Genomic DNA, 3,567 nt, shown 5'->3' with positions numbered 1-3,567 from the left:
GGCTCCCCACCTTATATTTCAAAATAGCCATAATGCCATGAGATTGATCTAGTCTATAAGGAAAAACGGATCGAAAACCTGAACAAGTTGACCCTGTTTATGAGGAAAACCGAGTCAAAAACCAAACAAGAGAGGGTAAAACAAGAAGAGAAAAAAAAAGAGGACGCCCAAACAAGGCACGCCTACCTAGCAGACCAATGACATCACAACAAGAGGCACAAGTAGATGAGAGGAGTCGTCAAGGGATCACAATACCAACACTTGGCAAGCAACCTATTGCTCTGCACCGGCATGGGTGCACGAAAGAATGCGCACGAAAGAAGCGGCAAGCCCCAAAGGTACTTCGCCTGAAGAAGCTGCAACCAAAGTCCCCTCCTCCCCTGGGATGATACGCCAGACCCACCTAAGCATCAATGACACGATCATTTTACGGGAGGCAAGGATGCCCAACCCTTTTAGGTCCTTTATCAAGCAAATGTCGTCCCACTTCATCATATGGTATTTCTATCCAATGTTCATTGCATGCCAGAAAAAACGAGGTCTTTACCAAACAAGCTATGCACACCCTACTGTAAGATATATAACCCCATCATATGCATGGGAAGGCTAGAGAGATTAGAGTCAATCAAGGCCATCTTACTTCCCTTGGAAGTAAACCGCCCGCACCATGGTTCGGTCCACCAGCCATGGATCCACAATCAAAGGATAGGAAGGAAAAGAGATGGGCGGCTAATTGCTCGCGGGAGTCACTACTAGAAAAAGGTCTGTTAGCGGCGCACCTGTTTTGGCAATTAATGGCGCACTACAGGTGCGCCACTATCATCACGCCATTAGTATATCAGACAGTAGTGGCGCACCAGGCAGTGCGCCATTAGTATGTCCCATAGTACGCCATTAGTATGCCTCCCAGGGGGACATATTTACCTTCTGCTCTGGGTTACTAATGGCGCACTAACAGACAATGAGCCACTAGTATTTTTACAGTAGTGCGCCACTAATGTGCTGTATAGTACGCCACTAGTATGAATATTAGAATTTTTCTTTTCTTTTCTGATATTTGCATAGGTTACAAAATATATTACTGCACAGAATATAGACAACACCACACAACAACAGCAGATTTATCGAATACAATAGAAGATTAGTCTCCGAATACAATTCATCATATTAGCTAGTCTCTGAATTCAAAATACCGAACAAAGTTAGAACATTACAAGTCTCGAGACCGCGAGTAGCGAGTTTATCTTCACATTACAATTCGATATCGATCATCTAAACTACCATCACATAGAAGAGAGCTGCGGTCATCACGATTAGCATCATCGCGATGAAACTGGTCTTCATCCGGTTCCTCCTCCGCTCCCTCCTCTCTCCCGCTAGATAGCGCGCGTATCTAGCTTCCGCCTCCGCTCTAGTGGTGTATCCTTTGTAACTGTTACCGCTGAAACGGTGAACCTGTCTCCGACACTCCTCCCAGTCCTCGTAGACTCCGGGAACCTTACCCTTGTACACGACATACGACGACATCTCTATGCACTAGCCAAACAAAATGTTAGTAGCAATTCAGAGACAATACATAAGCAATATATAAGTATGCAACAAAAGGATCAGAAGAGAAAAACAAGACATTAATAGCACGATTCATGGTCCTACTAATAAATAGCATCGATTACATATAAGTTGAGCGACTGTCCAAACCAAAGAGACATACAAGTTCATTAAAGTTTAATTACAACATGAGCTAATCGATATTTCAAAACTACACATAGCATCACTACTTTCGACTCGACTCAGGGACCGGAGCGTGGATGAAGCCGCCGTCTGTCGTGTTGGTCATGAAATCGCGGGCGTTGTCAGCCTGCATTTGTAGCATTTTTTCTATCTCACTGTTGGACGGTTGATATCTCAGGTAGAACTGCCCCGAGGTATGAAGGACATCTTGATGGATGATTTCCGCAAACTCCGACTGGATGCGAAAGAATTCTTGTCTGATGTCCGCGTCCTGGATTGCCGACAAGCTTGCGGCCAAATCTTTGAGATTATTTGGTAGCAGAAGGTGATTACGGACCCGTACGATCGCCCGCATGTGATGGAGGGCGTAGTAGGCATCCTTCTGACCGCCAGGCGGCTGCTTGACACAGGGGAACATCGTTTTGTGGGCGAACACGTGCTTGCCGTACCTACGAATTGGCCTGCTGAAGGTGCCTCCAGATCTGGCGTAGCCGGGGAGAACATCATCAAGAACTTTCTTGATATTTGTGTAGTCTTTCTTCGACTGACGGTCCGAGTCAAAATACGTGGCCATGGAATATTTCAGGCTTAAGAGGATGAGTGTGCAATGTGTGTCACTGCACAAAACACGGAATGTTAGAAAAAAAAAAGAGCGATCGAAATCTAAGAAATCATATGTTATGGGGCGGCGAGGGGATGACTTACTCGGGAAAGTAAGGCACGAGGAAGTTATCCTTATCTGGGTTTGCCAGAATGACGCCTTTGAGGTATGAACTCGCGACTTGCCGGTCCCCAGCGCTACCCAAGATCTTGGCACGCATGTAGAAGGGGTCGACTATCACGATGTCCGGGGTCTTGTCTCTAATGATCCACATCTCCATACTCAGCGAAAATAGCCGAACGAAGGTGTAGTGCAGCGGATGAAGGTTAAACATAGCGAAGATGTCATCAAACCGTAGGACGATCATACCCCCGATGGTGCTATCGACAAAGCCCTTGCCGTCTGGCACCTTAGCCACGAAAACCGGGTATGCCACATCATTCTCAGAGAGACGCCACTTCTCCAAAGAAAGAACACTGTCATGCAGACTCTGCATAGCACCGGTTGCAGCATTGAGCAGATTAGTCGGCAGCATCAGCCTACCCGCCACATGCACCCTCCTCGAGATATCCTTAGATGTAGGTGGCTCGTCCTGAGCACGGATCGTACTCGGTGCCTGATGACCCACAAGTGTAGGGGATCTATCGTAGTCCTTTCGATAAGTAAGAGTGTCGAACCCAACGAGGAGCAGAAGGAAATGCTAAGCGGTTTCCAGCAAGGTATTCTCTGCAAGTACTGACATAAGTGGTAACAGATAGTTTTGTGATAGGATAATTTTTAACGAGCAACAAGTAACAAAAGTAAATAAAGTGCAGCAAGGTGGCCCAATCCTTTTTGTAGCAAAGGACAAGCCTGCACAAACTCTTATATAGAGAAAAATGCTCCCAAGGACACATGGGAATATCGTCAAGCTAGTTTTCATCACGCTCATATGATTCGCGTTCGGTACTTTGATAATTTGGTATGTGGGTGGACCGGTGCTTGGGTACTACCCTTACTTGGACAAGCATCCCACTTATGATTAACCTCTATTGCAAGCATCCGCAATTACAACAAAAGTATTAAGGTAGACCTAACCATAGCATGAAACATATGGATCGAAATCAGCCCCTTACAAAGCAACGCATAAACTAGGTTTAAGCTTCTATCACTCTAGCAACCCATCATCTACTTATTACTCCCCAATGCCTTCCTCTAGGCCCAAATAATGGTGAAGTGTCATGTAGTCGATGTTC

This window comes from Triticum dicoccoides, chromosome 2A (genome assembly GCF_002162155.2).
Source record: "Triticum dicoccoides isolate Atlit2015 ecotype Zavitan chromosome 2A, WEW_v2.0, whole genome shotgun sequence".
NCBI classification, from domain to species: domain Eukaryota; kingdom Viridiplantae; phylum Streptophyta; class Magnoliopsida; order Poales; family Poaceae; genus Triticum; species Triticum dicoccoides.
Note: the sequence above shows the minus strand (reverse complement) of the source record.